Source organism: Staurois parvus, unplaced genomic scaffold, assembly GCF_062004578.1.
Source record: "Staurois parvus isolate SC_StPar_1 unplaced genomic scaffold, SC_StPar_1.0 ptg002171l, whole genome shotgun sequence".
NCBI lineage: Eukaryota > Metazoa > Chordata > Amphibia > Anura > Ranidae > Staurois > Staurois parvus.
The window spans coordinates 105,332-122,408 of record NW_028319967.1 but is presented as its reverse complement, the minus strand read 5'-3'; positions in this window follow the sequence as shown (position 1 = coordinate 122,408).

Sequence of the window (17,077 nt, the reverse complement as noted above, 5' to 3'; positions counted from 1 at the left end):
ATTAAACTTGTGTGATTTAAATTAATTCCACTGCCGCTGTGGTTTTGTTTTTGTAGTCTTTTTGTTTTTGTGGTTTTTTGTTTTTGTGGTTTTCTTGTTTTTGTGGTTTTCTTGTTTTTGTGGTTTTCTTGTTTTTATGTTTTTTTGTTTGTTTTTTGTTTTTTTTGTGGTTTTTTTTTTTTTTTTTTTTTTTTTTTATGGTTTTTTGTTTGCGTTTTTTTGTTTGTTTTTGGGGGGTTTTTTTTGTTTTTTTTTTTGTGGGTTTTTTTTCTTCACTTTTGTGACCTGTAGTCCAGTCGCCTCGATGCGGAGATAGACAACCCTGGAGAGGTGGAGATCTGCCCAGACTGCATGGAGATCGCCTAGCGAGGCCCCATTACAAAGATCGATTTTTGCGGAGGTCGGGTGAGTAGGAAGTAATCCAGTTCAGCGGTATGTAACGCAGAGCTTAAATGTCGGAGAAGGACCTGGGGTACACAGATTCCCAGTCCGTCCCACCCACCAAGGACCTGGGGTACACAGATTCCCAGTCCGTCCCGCCCACCAAGGACCTGGTGTATACAGATTCCCAGTCCGTCCCGCCCACCAAGGACCTGGAGTACACAGATTCCCAGTCCGTCCCGCCCACCAAGGACCTGGTGTATACAGATTCCCAGTCCGTCCCGCCCACCAAGGACCTGGGGTACACAGATTCCCAGTCCGTCCCGCCCACCAAGGACCTGGTGTATACAGATTCCCAGTCCGTCCCGCCCACCAAGGACCTGGAGTACACAGATTCCCAGTCCGTCCCGCCCACCAAGGACCCGGGGTACACAGATTCCCAGTCCGTCCCGCCCACCAAGGACCTGGGGTATACAGATTCCCAGTCAGTCTCACCCACCAAGGACCTGGGGTATACAGATTCCCAGTCCGTCCCGCCCACCATGGACCTGGGTTATACAGATTCCCAGTCCGTCCCACCCACCAAGGACCTGGGGTACACAGATTCCCAGTCCATCCCACCCACCAAGGACCTGGTGTATACAGATTCCCAGTCCGTCCCGCCCACCAAGGACCTGGGGTACACAGATTCCCAGTCCGTCCCGCCCACCAAGGACCTGGTGTATACAGATTCCCAGTCCGTCCCGCCCACCAAGGACCTGGAGTACACAGATTCCCAGTCCGTCCCGCCCACCAAGGACCTGGTGTATACAGATTCCCAGTCCGTCCCGCCCACCAAGGACCTGGGGTACACAGATTCCCAGTCCGTCCCGCCCACCAAGGACCTGGTGTATACAGATTCCCAGTCCGTCCCGCCCACCAAGGACCTGGAGTACACAGATTCCCAGTCCGTCCCGCCCACCAAGGACCCGGGGGTACACAGATTCCCAGTCCGTCCCGCCCACCAAGGACCTGGGGTATACAGATTCCCAGTCAGTCTCACCCACCAAGGACCTGGGGTATACAGATTCCCAGTCCGTCCCGCCCACCATGGACCTGGGTTATACAGATTCCCAGTCCGTCCCACCCACCAAGGACCTGGGGTACACAGATTCCCAGTCCGTCCCACCCACCAAGGACCTGGGGTACACAGATTCCCAGTCCATCCCACCCGCCAAGGACCTGAGCTACACAGATTCCCAGTCCATCCCACCCACCAAGGACCTGGGCTACACAGATTCCCAGTCCGTCCCACTCACCAAGGACCTGGCGTACACAGATTCCCAGTCCGTCCCACCCACCAAGGACCTGGGCTGCACAGATTCCCAGTCCGTCCCACCAACCAAGGACCTGGGGTACACAGATTCCCAGTCCATCCCACCCACCAAGGACCTGGGGTACACAGATTCCCAGTCCGTCCCACCAACCAAGGACCTGGGGTACACAGATTCCCATTCCATCCCACCCGCCAAGGACCTGGGGTACACAGATTCCCAGTCCGTCCCACTCACCAAGGACCTGGCGTACACAGATTCCCAGTCCGTCCCACCCACCAAGGACCTGGGCTGCACAGATTCCCAGTCCGTCCCACCAACCAAGGACCTGGGGTACACAGATTCCCAGTCCGTCCCACCAACCAAGGACCTGGGGTACACAGATTCCCAGTCCATCCCACCCACCAAGGACCTGGGGTACACAGATTCCCAGTCCGTCCCACCAACCAAGGACCTGGGGTACACAGATTCCCATTCCATCCCACCCGCCAAGGACTTGGGGTACACAGATTCCCAGTCCGTCCCACCCACCAAGGACCTGGGCTGCACAGATTCCCAGTCCGTCCCACCAACCAAGGACCTGGGGTACACAGATTCCCAGTCCGTCCCACCAACCAAGGACCTGGGGTACACAGATTCCCAGTCCATCCCACCCACCAAGGACCTGGGCTGCACAGATTCCCAGTCCATCCCACCCACCAAGGACCTGGGGTACACAGATTCCCAGTCCGTCCCACCCACCAAGGACCTGGGGTACACAGATTCTCAGTCTGTCCCACCCACCAAGGACCTGGGGTACACAGATTCCCAGTCCATCCCACCCACCAAGGACCTGGGGTACACAGATTCCCAGTCCGTCCCGCCCACCAAGGACCTGGGGTACACAGATTCCCAGTCCATCCCACCCACCAAGGACCTGGGGTACACATCCCACCCACCAAGGACCTGGGGTACACATCCCACCCACCAAGGACCTGGGGTACACAGATTCCCAGTCCGTCCCACCAACCAAGGACCTGGGGTACACAGATTCCCAGTCCATCCCACCCACCAAGGACCTGGGGTACACAGATTCCCAGTCCGTCCCACCAACCAAGGACCTGGGGTACACAGATTCCCAGTCCATCCCACCCACCAAGGACCTGGGGTACACAGATTCCCAGTCCGTCCCACCAACCAAGGACCTGGGGTACACAGATTCCCAGTCCATCCCACCCACCAAGGACCTGGGGTACACAGATTCCCAGTCCGTCCCACCAACCAAGGACCTGGGGTACACAGATTCCCAGTCCGTCCCGCCCACCAAGGACCTGGGGTACACAGATTCCCAGTCCGTCCCACCCACCAAGGACCTGGGCTACACAGATTCCCAGTCCATCCCACCCACCAAGGACCTGGGCTACACAGATTCCCAGTCCGTCCCACCAACCAAGGACCTGGGCTACACAGATTCCCAGTCCGTCCCGCCCACCAAGGACCTGGGCGACACAGATTCCCAGTCCGTCCCACCCGCCAAGGACCTGGGCGACACAGATTCCCAGTCCGTCCCACCAACCAAGGACCTGGGGTACACAGATTCCCAGTCCATCCCACCCACCAAGGACCTGGGGTACACAGATTCCCAGTCCGTCCCACCAACCAAGGACCTGGGGTACACAGATTCCCATTCCGTCCCACCCGCCAAGGACCTGGGGTACACAGATTCCCAGTCCGTCCCACTCACCAAGGACCTGGCGTACACAGATTCCCAGTCCGTCCCACCCACCAAGGACCTGGGCTGCACAGATTCCCAGTCCGTCCAACCAACCAAGGACCTGGGGTACACAGATTCCCAGTCCGTCCCACCAACCAAGGACCTGGGGTACACAGATTCCCAGTCCGTCCCACCCACCAAGGACCTGGGGTACACAGATTCTCAGTCTGTCCCACCCACCAAGGACCTGGGGTACACAGATTCCCAGTCCATCCCACCCACCAAGGACCTGGGGTACACAGATTCCCAGTCCGTCCCGCCCACCAAGGACCTGGGGTACACAGATTCCCAGTCCATCCCACCCACCAAGGACCTGGGGTACACATCCCACCCACCAAGGACCTGGGGTACACATCCCACCCACCAAGGACCTGGGGTACACAGATTCCCAGTCCGTCCCACCAACCAAGGACCTGGGGTACACAGATTCCCAGTCCATCCCACCCACCAAGGACCTGGGGTACACAGATTCCCAGTCCGTCCCACCAACCAAGGACCTGGGGTACACAGATTCCCATTCCATACCACCCGCCAAGGACCTGGGGTACACAGATTCCCAGTCCGTCCCACCCACCAAGGACCTGGGCTACACAGATTCCCAGTCCGTCCCACCAACCTAGGACCTGGGGTACACAGATTCCCAGTCCGTCCCGCCCACCAAGGACCTGGGGTACACAGATTCCCAGTCCATCCCACCCACCAAGGACCTGGGGTACACATCCCACCCACCAAGGACCTGGGGTACACATCCCACCCACCAAGGACCTGGGGTACACAGATTCCCAGTCCGTCCCACCAACCAAGGACCTGGGGTACACAGATTCCCAGTCCATCCCACCCACCAAGGACCTGGGGTACACAGATTCCCAGTCCGTCCCACCAACCAAGGACCTGGGGTACACAGATTCCCATTCCATACCACCCGCCAAGGACCTGGGGTACACAGATTCCCAGTCCGTCCCACCCACCAAGGACCTGGGCTACACAGATTCCCAGTCCGTCCCACCAACCTAGGACCTGGGGTACACAGATTCCCAGTCCGTCCCGCCCACCAAGGACCTGGGGTACACAGATTCCCAGTCCGTCCCACCCACCAAGGACCTGGGCTACACAGATTCCCAGTCCATCCCACCCACCAAGGACCTGGGCTACACAGATTCCCAGTCCGTCCCACCAACCAAGGACCTGGGCTACACAGATTCCCAGTCCGTCCCGCCCACCAAGGACCTGGGCGACACAGATTCCCAGTCCGTCCCACCCGCCAAGGACCTGGGCGACACAGATTCCCAGTCCGTCCCACCAACCAAGGACCTGGGGTACACAGATTCCCAGTCCATCCCACCCACCAAGGACCTGGGGTACACAGATTCCCAGTCCGTCCCACCAACCAAGGACCTGGGGTACACAGATTCCCAGTCCGTCCCACCAACCAAGGACCTGGGGTACACAGATTCCCATTCCGTCCCACCCGCCAAGGACCTGGGGTACACAGATTCCCAGTCCGTCCCACCCGCCAAGGACCTGGCGTACACAGATTCCCAGTCCGTCCCACCCACCAAGGACCTGGGCTGCACAGATTCCCAGTCCGTCCAACCAACCAAGGACCTGGGGTACACAGATTCCCAGTCCGTCCCACCAACCAAGGACCTGGGGTACACAGATTCCCAGTCCATCCCACCCACCAAGGACCTGGGCTGCACAGATTCCCATTCCATCCCACCCACCAAGGACCTGGGGTACACAGATTCCCAGTCCGTCCCACCCACCAAGGACCTGGGGTACACAGATTCCCAGTCCATCCCACCCACCAAGGACCTGGGGTACACAGATTCCCAGTCCGTCCCGCCCACCAAGGACCTGGGGTACACAGATTCCCAGTCTGTCCCACCCACCAAGGACCTGGAGTACACAGATTCCCAGTCCGTCCCACCAACCTAGGACCTGGGGTACACAGATTCCCAGTCCGTCCCGCCCACCAAGGACCTGGGGTACACAGATTCCCAGTCCGTCCCACCCACCAAGGACCTGGGCTACACAGATTCCCAGTCCATCCCACCCACCAAGGACCTGGGCTACACAGATTCCCAGTCCGTCCCACCAACCTAGGACCTGGGGTACACAGATTCCCAGTCCGTCCCGCCCACCAAGGACCTGGGCGACACAGATTCCCAGTCCGTCCCACCCGCCAAGGACCTGGGCTACACAGATTCCCAGTCCGTCCCACCCACCAAGGACCTGGGGTACACAGATTCCCAGTCCATCCCACCCACCAAGGACCTGGGGTACACAGATTCTCAGTCCGTCCCACCCACCAAGGACCTGGGGTACACAGATTCCCAGTCCGTCCCGCCCACCAAGGACCTGGGGTACACAGATTCCCAGTCCGTCCCGCCCACCAAGGACCTGGGGTACACAGATTCCCAGTCCATCCCACCCACCAAGGACCTGGGGTACACATCCCACCCACCAAGGACCTGGGGTACACATCCCACCCACCAAGGACCTGGGCTACACAGATTCCCAGTCCGTCCCACCAACCTAGGACCTGGGGTACACAGATTCCCAGTCCGTCCCACCAACCAAGGACCTGGGGTACACAGATTCCCAGTCCATCCCACCCACCAAGGACCTGGGGTACACAGATTCCCAGTCCGTCCCACCAACCAAGGACCTGGGGTACACAGATTCCCATTCCATCCCACCCGCCAAGGACCTGGGGTACACAGATTCCCAGTCCGTCCCACCCACCAAGGACCTGGGCTGCACAGATTCCCAGTCCGTCCCACCAACCAAGGACCTGGGGTACACAGATTCCCAGTCCGTCCCACCAACCAAGGACCTGGGCTGCACAGATTCCCAGTCCATCCCACCCACCAAGGACCTGGGGTACACAGATTCTCAGTCCGTCCCACCCACCAAGGACCTGGGGTACACAGATTCCCAGTCCATCCCACCCACCAAGGACCTGGGGTACACAGATTCCCAGTCCGTCCCGCCCACCAAGGACCTGGGGTACACAGATTCCCAGTCCATCCCACCCACCAAGGACCTGGGGTACACATCCCACCCACCAAGGACCTGGGGTACACATCCCACCCACCAAGGACCTGGGGTACACAGATTCCCAGTCCGTCCCACCAACCAAGGACCTGGGGTACACAGATTCCCAGTCCATCCCACCCACCAAGGACCTGGGGTAGACAGATTCCCAGTCCGTCCCACCCACCAAGGACCTGGGGTACACAGATTCCCATTCCATCCCACCCGCCAAGGACCTGGGGTACACAGATTCCCAGTCCGTCCCACCCACCAAGGACCTGGGCTACACAGATTCCCAGTCCGTCCCACCAACCTAGGACCTGGGGTACACAGATTCCCAGTCCGTCCCGCCCACCAAGGACCTGGGGTACACAGATTCCCAGTCCGTCCCACCCACCAAGGACCTGGGCTACACAGATTCCCAGTCCATCCCACCCACCAAGGACCTGGGCGACACAGATTCCCAGTCCGTCCCACCCGCCAAGGACCTGGGCTACACAGATTCCCAGTCCGTCCCACCAACCAAGGACCTGGGGTACACAGATTCCCAGTCCATCCCACCCACCAAGGACCTGGGGTACACAGATTCCCAGTCCGTCCCACCAACCAAGGACCTGGGGTACACAGATTCCCATTCCGTCCCACCAACCAAGGACCTGGGGTACACAGATTCCCATTCCGTCCCACCCGCCAAGGACCTGGGGTACACAGATTCCCAGTCCGTCCCACTCACCAAGGACCTGGCGTACACAGATTCCCAGTCCGTCCCACCCACCAAGGACCTGGGCTGCACAGATTCCCAGTCCGTCCAACCAACCAAGGACCTGGGGTACACAGATTCCCAGTCCATCCCACCCACCAAGGACCTGGGGTACACAGATTCCCAGTCCGTCCCACCCACCAAGGACCTGGGGTACACAGATTCCCAGTCCATCCCACCCACCAAGGACCTGGGGTACACAGATTCCCAGTCCGTCCCACCCACCAAGGACCTGGGGTACACAGATTCTCAGTCCGTCCCACCCACCAAGGACCTGGGGTACGCAGATTCCCAGTCCATCCCACCCACCAAGGACCTGGGGTACGCAGATTCCCAGTCCGTCCCGCCCACCAAGGACCTGGGCGACACAGATTCCCAGTCCGTCCCACCCGCCAAGGACCTGGGCTACACAGATTCCCAGTCCGTCCCACCAACCAAGGACCTGGGGTACACAGATTCCCAGTCCATCCCACCCACCAAGGACCTGGGGTACACAGATTCCCAGTCCGTCCCACCAACCAAGGACCTGGGGTACACAGATTCCCAGTCCGTCCCACCAACCAAGGACCTGGGGTACACAGATTCCCAGTCCGTCCCACCCACCAAGGACCTGGGGTACACAGATTCCCAGTCCGTCCCACCCACCAAGGACCTGGGGTACACAGATTCTCAGTCCGTCCCACCCACCAAGGACCTGGGGTACACAGATTCCAAGTCCATCCCACCCACCAAGGACCTGGGGTACACAGATTCCCAGTCCATCCCACCCACCAAGGACCTGGGGTACACAGATTCCCAGTCCGTCCCACCCACCAAGGACCTGGGGTACACAGATTCCCAGTCCGTCCCACCCGCCAAGGACCTGGGGTACACAGATTCCCAGTCCGTCCCGCCCACCAAGGACCTGGGCTGCACAGATTCCCAGTCCGTCCCACCAACCAAGGACCTGGGCTGCACAGATTCCCAGTCCGTCCCACCCACCAAGGACCTGGGCTGCACAGATTCCCAGTCCGTCCCACCAACCAAGGACCTGGAGTACACAGATTCCCAGTCCGTCCCACCAACCTAGGACCTGGGGTACACAGATTCCCAGTCCATCCCACCCACCAAGGACCTGGGGTACACAGATTCCCAGTCCGTCCCACCAACTAAGGACCTGGGGTACACAGATTCCCAGTCCGTCCCACCAACCAAGGACCTGGGGTACACAGATTCCCAGTCCATCCCACCCACCAAGGACCTGGGCTGCACAGATTCCCAGTCCATCCCACCAACTAAGGACCTGGAGTACACAGATTCCCAGTCCGTCCCACCCACCAAGGACCTGGAGTACACAGATTCCCAGTCCGTCCCACCAACCTAGGACCTGGGCTGCACAGATTCCCGCTCTGTCCCGCCCACCAATGACTGCAAGGACTGATTGACAGCACAGAGATTTCCGCTCTGTCCCGCCTACAAATGACAGGAAGGAGATTCTTGATTACTGATGACTGCAAGGAATGGTGTCATCTCACTGGTGTCGGTGGGAGGGATGGTGCCATTATTTGTTGGAATACATTTTGATTGGTTGGGGGTTGGTGTGTGAATATCGCTTATTATGTACATGGAAAAGTCATTTGCAGCGAATTATCCCTTCCTGGGGCGCAAGGCAGTGCAATTGGTACGTCTCATCACTTTCTGTTGATTCCTGGATTTGCTCCTCCAAACCTCCCATCATACTTAGGCGCCAATAGACCCATGCAGAAGGGTCCAGGCCGGGGTCAGGAAATCTCATGAGGGTAACACTTGGTGTCAGGACACCATCCATGAAGGAGGAGCGTGTATGTCAACAAACAGGCTAGGCACTTCTGCCAGGTCCTGCGTGGGCACGCTCCCTTGAGACCTCATCTTCATTCCTATTGACCACCTGTGTATGACCTCGCTTGGCTCCTGACTTTAGCTTTAACCCTTCTGGTCTATGATCCTGACCACCCTGTTATCTTCAGTCCTACTGACCTCCCATCTATGATCCTGACCACCCTGTTATCTTCAGTCCTACTGACCTCCCATCTATGACCCTGACCACCCTGTTATCTTCAGTCCTACTGACCTCCCATCTATGACCCTGACCACCCTGTTATCTTCAGTCCTACTGACCTCCCATCTATGACCCTGACCACTCTGTTATCTTCAGTCCTACTGACCACCCATCTATGACCCTGACCTCTCTCTTATCTTCAATCATACCGACCACCCGTCTATGACCCTGCCTTGGACTCCTGACCGTTCTGTAATAATTTTTACTGACCACCTGTGTATGACCTTGGCTTGGCTCCTGACCACTTTATCTTTAATCCTACTGATCACCCATCTATGACCCTGACCACTCTCGTCTTAATGACACCTGTGTATGACCCTGACCACTCTGTTATCTTCAGTCCTACTGACCACCCATCTATGACCCTGACCACTCTGTTATCTTCAGTCCTACTGACCACCCATCTATGACCCTGACCACTCTGTTATCTTCAGTCCTACTGACCACCCATCTATGACCCTGACCACTCTCATCTTAATGACACCTGTGTATGACCCTGACTTGGACTCCTGACCATTCTGTTATATTCAATCCTACTGAACACCTGTGTATGAGTTCGGCTCCTGACCACTTTATCCTACTGATCACCCATCTATGACTTTGACCATTCTGTTATCTTCAGTCCTACTGAACACACGTCTATGACCCTGTCTTGGGCTCCTGACCCTTCTGTACTCTTCAGTCCTACTGACCACCTGTGTATGACCTTAACTTGGCTCCTGACCATTTTGTTATCCTACTGATCACCCATCTATGACCTTGACCATTCTGTTATCTTCAGTCCTGCTGACCACCTGTCTATGACCCTGGCTTTATCTCCTGATCACTCTATTTTCAACCCTACTGACCACCTGTCTATGACCCTGGCTTGGGCTCCTGACCACCCTCTTACCTTCAATCCTACTGAGCACCCGTCTATGACCCTGGCTTGGGCTCCTGACCACCCTCTTACCTTCAATTCTACTGACCACCCGTCTTTGACCCTGGCTTGGGCTCCTGACCACCCTCTTACCTTCAATCCTACTGACCACCCGTCTATGACCCTGGTTTGGGCTCCTGACCACCCTCTTACCTTCAATCCTACTGAGCACCCGTCTATGACCCTGGCTTGGGCTCCTGACCACCCTCTTACCTTCAATCCTACTGAGCACCAGTCTATGACCCTGGCTTGGGCTCCTGACCACCCTCTTACCTTCAATTCTACTGACCACCCGTCTTTGACCCTGGCTTGGGCTCCTGACCACCCTCTTACCTTCAATCCTACTGACCACCCGTCTATGACCCTGGTTTGGGCTCCTGACCACCCTCTTACCTTCAATTCTACTGACCACCCGTCTTTGACCCTGGCTTGGGCTCCTGACCACCCTCTTACCTTCAATCCTACTGACTTCCCTTCAACGATCTGTTTGGCTCCTGACCTCAATCCAGTTCTTTTCTGCTGGCCATTTCCTGCATCCCCCCTGCCTACTGCTGGGGTTGGCATTCCACCAGCTGCTGGGCCTGACCTGCTCATCTACAGTGTACTTCAAGAGACTCCTCTCCTGAGAGCTGCCCTGCTGATCACCTTCAGCAGCAGCCACCAGAAAACTGGTCTATTGGCATCTGTGCCCCTTTGTACCTTCCACTGCCTGCATCCACCTCCAGGGGTGTTCAGACCAGAGCTGCAAGGGAAGCCCGCTCTTCACTTTGGCCTCCAACAAGGTGCGGGACACATGGGCTATCACTGTCCTCTTCTGAAAATGCTAGTTGCCTGGATCTAATGCTGGCACAGACTGCTTTGAATACTTTGGGCCCCCAACCCTAGAGCAAGTATAGCGAGAAGGCCTGTCTTTTCATTGACAGTCCTAATCTGCTTGTTCCAGATGAGTTAAAGCCCTCTATCTCTCTTTGTAGCCACCATTCAGATGAACGGAGAGCAGAGAATATAATTTATAATAAACAAGCCCGAATGAAAGAACACATCCTAGGTATCCCTTTAGATGAGCATGTTCCTCCCTGCTGACCACTGGATGGTGCAGAATTTATTTCAGTCCAAGTGAAAAAAACACATCTTTGGTATCCCTTTAGATGAGCATAATTCTCCCTGCTGACTTTATCTAAGCCCAAGTGAAAGATCAAATACTTGGTATCCCTTTAGATGAGCCTGTTCCTCCCTGCTGGCCAATGAGTAAAAATTACTAATGGAGATAAGGTAATCTATCATATAAACACCAGTCAATTACAACAAAAAAATATATGAAAACATTTTTAAGTTTTATTCGTACACAAGCAATATTTAGGAATAAAAAAAAAAAAAACTGGGAAAGGGATTTCTTAGTTTAATACCGGTAGGTAATATTTCCACATGTACAAAATATTCTGCGAAGAGCCTAATGAAACAGCCCAATGGCTAAACATACAGAACACACTGACGTTAGAGCCGCACACTTACAACCACCCAACTAATATTGAGTAGGTCCCCCTTCCGCTGCCAAAACAGCCCTGACCCGTCTCGGCATGGACTCCACTAGACCTCTGAAGGTATGCTGTGGTATCTGGCACCAAGCTGTCAGTAGCAGGTCCTTCAAGTCTTGTAAGTGGCGAGGTGGGGCCTCCATGGATTGGACTTGTTTTTCCAGCACCTCCCACAGATGCTCAATTGGATTGAGATCTGGAGAATTTGGAGGCCAAGTCAACACCTCAAACTCATTGTTGTGTTCCTCAAACCATTCTTGAACCATTTTTGCAGTGTGGTAGGGTGCATTAGCCTGCTGAAACAGGCCACTGCCGTCAGGGAATACCGTTTGCATGAAGGGGTGTACTTGGTCAGCAACAATGTTTAAATAGGTGGTACTTCCATCCACGTGAATGGCAGGACCCAAGGTTTGCCAGCAGAACATGGCCCAAAGCATGACACTGCCTCCGCTGCCTCCTAAACCCATCTCTTCCCCAGGCACGCGACGCACACACACCTGGCCATCCACCTCGTGTAAAAAGAACCGTGATTCATCAGACCAGGCCACGTTCTTCCATCGCTCCGTGGTCCATTTCTCATACTCGTGTGCCCATTGTAGGCGCTTTTGGCTGTAGGTCAGCATGGGCTCCCGCACCGATCTGCGCCTACGCATCCCCATACGCAACAAACTACGATGCACCGTGTGTTCCGACACCTTTCTATTGGAACCAGCGTTTACTTTTTCAGCAATTTCAGATACGGTAGCTCCTCTATTGGATTGGACTACGTCGGTCAGCCTTTGCTCCCCACATGAATCAATAAGCCTTGGCCGCCCGTGACCCTGGCGCCGGTTGACCGGTTCTCCCTCCTGTAAGCACTTTTGGTAGATCCCGACCACAGCAGACCGAGAACATCCCACAAGAGCGGCAGTTTCGGCGATGCTCTGGCCCAGTCGTCTGGCCATCACAATTTGGCCCTTGTCAAAGTCGCTCAGATCCTTACCCTTCCCCATTTCTTCTGCTTTCAGCACATCCGTCGTAACCTGAAATGATAAATACACAATGACGAACTCCGACCAACGGAAGTCGGTGTGATCAGAGAACAGCATGACAGGATACACATGTGCATATCTCTCGTCCCTCCCCCGGCCTGTAGAATACCTAGAAAATGGATGGAAAAGGCTGAGTAAGGCCTCGTTCACATGCGCCTACTATAGTATATACTGTGCCAGGGCGGTGTTCACCCACATGGGGATACACATGCGTTCTGAGCATCCTCGTGCAGGAAGTCCCATTCATTCCACCACTCCTAATCTGACAGCCGTGCAAGTGTACTGAACGCATACTGTGGGCAAACATGGCCCTCACGTAGATGTAGTACACCTGTGTGAACGAGGCCCCAGTGTCTGTACGCCAACCAGAGCAGGGGAAAAGGCCAAACACTGAGACCTGCCATCCTCCCAGGTGGATGGAAAAGGGGTTTTTGTCCCCCCTCCATCAATAAGCCTTCCCTCCCCTATCTCCATCAATGAGCCTTCCCTCCCCTATCTCCATCAATGAGCCTTCCCTCCCCACCTCCATCAATGAGCCTTCCCTCCCCACCTCCATCAATGAGCCTTTCTTCCCCTCCTCCATCAATGAACCTTCCCTCCCCCACCTTCATCAATGAACCTTCCCTCCCCTACCTCCAATAATAAGCATTCCCTCTCCACCTCCATCAATGAGTCTTCCCCCACCTCCATCAATGAGCCCCCCCCCCCCCCACCTCCTTCAATGAGCTTTCCCTCCCCACCTCCATCATGAGCATTCCCTACCCCACCTCCACCAATGGGCCTTCCCTACCCCACCTCCACCAATGGTCCTTTCCCTCCCCACCTCCATCAATGGGCCTTTCCCTCCCCACCTCCACCAATGGGCCTTTCCCTCCCCACCTCCACCAATGAGCCTACACCAATGAGCCTTCCCTACCCCACCTCCATCAATGGGCCTTCCCTACCCCACCTCCATCAATGGGCCTTCCCTACCCCACCTCCAGCAATGGGCCTTTCCCTCCCCACCTCCAGCAATGGGCCTTTCCCTCCCCACCTCCTTCAATGAGCCTTTCCCGCCCCACCTCCACCAATGAGCCTTCCCTCCCCTACCTTCATCATGAGCCTTCCCTACCCCACCTCCATCAATGGGCCTTCCCTACCCCACCTCCATCAATGGGCCTTCCCTACCCCACCTCCATCAATGGGCCTTTCCCTCCCCACCTCCATCAATGGGCCTTTCCCTCCCCACCTCCATCAATGGGCCTGATCGCCACCATTATTAGTATAAAAAAAAAATCCCAGTATCTGTACCGCCATTTGTAGACGCTATAACGTTCACCTAAACCAATTAATTTACACATATTGGGATTTTTTTTTTAGCAAAGACACGGAGCGGGAGACATTTTGGCCGAAATTTATGATGAAATTTGATTTTTATTTTTTTTTCCTGGATGTGTTTTATATCAAAAAGTCAAAAATATTGTTTGTTTTTTTTCAAAATTGTTTATAGCGCAAAATATAAAAACAGCACAGGCGATCAAATACCACGAAGAGAAGGACGTAAATTTAATTTGGGTGCAGAGTTGCAGGACCGCGCAATTGTCAAAGTAACGCAGTGCCATATCGCAAAAAATGGTCTGGTCAGGAAGGGGGGGAATCCTCCGGAGGGGAAGCGGATAAAGACAACTTGTCACGCCGTATTTCTATCACAAGAGATGTTTACATTTCTTGTGATAGGAATGAAAGTGATAAAAAATCCTCTGGAGGGGGAGGGGGAGAATCCTCTGGGGAGGAATAAGGGGGAATCCTTTGGAGGGGGGGAAATCCTCTGGAGAGGGAATCCTTTGGAAGGGGAGGAGAGGGGGAAATCATCTGGAGGGGGAATGAAAGTGATAAAAAAAAATCCTCTGGAGGGGGAATCCTCTGGAGCAGAGGGGAATCCTTTGGAGGGGGGGGAGTCCTCTGGAGGGGGGGGGGGAATCATCTGCAGGGGGAATCCTCTGGAGCAGAGGGGGAATCGTTTGGAAGGGAGGCAGGGGGGGATCCTCTGGAGGGGGAGGAGAAATCATCTGGAGGGGGGGAAATCCTCTGGGAAGGAATAAGGGGGAATCCTCTGGAGGGGGAGGAGAAATAATCTGGAGGGGAAATCCTCTGAAGCAGAGGGGAATCCTTTGGAAGGGGAGCAGGGGGGGGGATCCTCTGGAAGGGGAGGAGAAAGCATCTGGAGGGGGAATCATCTGGAGGGGGAATCCTTTGGAATGGGGGGGGGGGGGGTAATCCTCTGTAGGGGGAGGGGTTAAAAAAGCACTGAAAATAGTACATTGGCGCGGCTCGCGGGCATGCGCAAAGACTAAGCGTCACGAAGCAGCCAGAAACCAGGAAAATCCCAGAAATGAACCCTTCATACCTGCTACACTGACAAGAGAGGAGCTCCAGACTAAAAATCACCGGAGATCTCCGTCCTCCCAGCTAGGAGGAGCCCACAACTTCGCCCCTCCCCGCTTCCGGTCCAAGCCGGAAGTGACATCACCTCTGGAACCAGGGCAAGAAACAGCCTCTGGTCCCCAAACACCAACCCCCCACCACCCTAGCAGAGAGATAGAGAAGTAAGGCAGCCATCGCCCCGCAGCCCCAGCGCCACGTTCACCGGAAAGCCGTGGCAATCGCGGAATAGCGTTTCACCGTGGAACGCAAACCGCCGGCGCCATTTGGCCCGACGCACATCAAGAAGGCGCGGCGCCCCGAAATGATGTCATCACGTCGCTGCACGACTTGAACGTAACAATAGTACAGGGAAGCGCCGGTCCGTTGCTCAGCAACCAGGCGAGAGCCAGAAAGGAGCAAAAATAAAGACAAAAAAAACCATAAATCTGATGAATATAATAGAAATAAAAATAAGAAGCCATATCTCCTCATTCACTTAAAGACCAAAACAAACCCCAACACCCGATGCACATTTCTGTCTGTACGTATCACCGCAAAAAAGTGCTGGTCAGCAGGAAAAATAGCCGCTTGTCTACATTATTATTTAATTTAAATCATTTTTTGATAAAATTTACTGTAACCCCCCCAAAAAATCATTTATTTTTCTGAAGTCAGGGGCCCTGGTCTCCACTCAGTGTCCTCGATCCCTCTTTGCCAATCCCTCCACTGGCCTCCATTCAGTGTCCTCCACCCCTCTCTGCCAATCCCTCCACTGGCCTCCACTCAGTGTCCTCCAACCCTCTCTGCCAATCCCTCCACTCAGTGTCCTCCACCCCTCTCTGCCAATCCCTCCACTGGCCTCCAATCAGTGTCCTCCACCCCTCTCTGCCAATCTTTCCACTGGCCTCCATTCAGTGTCCTCCACCCCTCTGTGCCAATCCCTCCACTGCCCTCCACTCAGTGTCCTCCACCCCTCTCTGCCAATCCCTCCACTGGCCTCCACTCAGTGTCCTCCACCCCTCTCTGCCAATCCCTCCACTGGCCTCCATTCAGTGTCCTTCACCCGTCTCTGCCAATCCCTCCACTGGCCACCACTCAGTGTCCTCCACCCCTCTCTGCCAATCCCTCCACTGGTCTCCACTCAGTGTCCTCCACCCCTCTCTGCCAATCCCTCCACTGGCCTCCACTCAGTGTCCTCCACCCCTCTCTGCCAATCCCTCCACTGGCCTCCACTCAGTGTCCTCCACCCCTCTCTGCCAATCCCTCCACTGGCTTCCCATTGCCCAACGGATAAAATTCAAAACATTAACAATAACGTATAAAGACATTTATAACTCCACCCCAAATTACATCACCGACCTTGTCTCCACATTTCACCCAAACCGTACTCTCTGCTCCTCCCACAACCTCCTGCTCTCTAGCTCCCTTGTCTCCTCCTCCCATACTCATCTCCAGGACTTCTGCAGAGCTTCCCCCATCCTCTGGAACTCTCTACCCCAATTTATCAGACTATCACCTACTCTGCTCACTTTTAGGCGATCTCTGAAAACCGATCTCTTCAGGGAAGCCTATCCTGCCCTCAGCTAATAATGGAATCTTCTACTCTTCCAACCAGTCCATCCCCCAAAGTTGCTACCTTTTGTACCACCAGCCCCTCCCTCCTAGATTGTAAGCTCCCAGGATCAGGCCCTCCTATCCCTCTTGTATTGAACTGTATTGTTGCTGTACTGTCTCCCTTTATATTGTACAGCGCTGAGCACACTGTTGGCGCCATAAATCCTGTATAATAATAATAAGTCTTAAACTCAAGAAGCGGTTCAGATAACAATCCCCCATAGGCCTTAAAAATGAGACCCGTAGAATGAC